This window comes from Myotis davidii, unplaced genomic scaffold (assembly GCF_000327345.1).
Source record: "Myotis davidii unplaced genomic scaffold, ASM32734v1 scaffold1757, whole genome shotgun sequence".
NCBI classification, from domain to species: Eukaryota; Metazoa; Chordata; class Mammalia; order Chiroptera; family Vespertilionidae; genus Myotis; species Myotis davidii.
This window is the reverse complement of record NW_006288116.1, coordinates 263,150-263,557: the sequence shown is the minus strand read 5'-3', so window position 1 is coordinate 263,557 and position 408 is coordinate 263,150. Positions and strand designations below refer to the sequence as shown.

The 408-nt window shown below is 65.2% G+C and overlaps 1 protein-coding gene across 1 annotated transcript in view; it reads left to right on the top strand.

Moving 5' to 3' along the window:
* LOC102760527 (guanylate-binding protein 6) overlaps nt 1-408 on the top strand; it is a 29,301-nt gene that overhangs the window by 13,468 nt on the left and 15,425 nt on the right. The gene's annotated exons all lie outside the window — the stretch shown is intronic.

The following is a 408-nucleotide window of genomic DNA, read 5'->3' as shown; positions in this document are numbered from 1 at the left end:
GGTCGGGCTCAGAGCAGGGCCGATTGGGGAGTATTGGCGCTGCCCCCTGTCATGCACAGTGCAGGGCGGATCACGAGGTTGCAATGCCACCCTCAGTCACGCTCAGGTTAGGGCTGATTGGGGTGTTGGGGCACCGCCCCCCTGTCACACTCAAGGCAGGGTCAAATAGGAGGATGCGGCGCCACCCCGTCATGCACAGAGCAGGGCCAATCAGGGGGTTGGGGGGCTGCCCCCTGTCACACACACGGCAGAGCCCATCAGGGGGTTGGGGCTCCGCCCCCTGTCACACACACAGCAGGGCAGATCAGGGGGTTGGGGCACCGCACCTTGTCACACTCAGGGCAGGGCCGTTGGGGAGGTTTTAGCTCTACCCCGTCACACACAGAGCAGGGCCCATGGTTGGGGAGG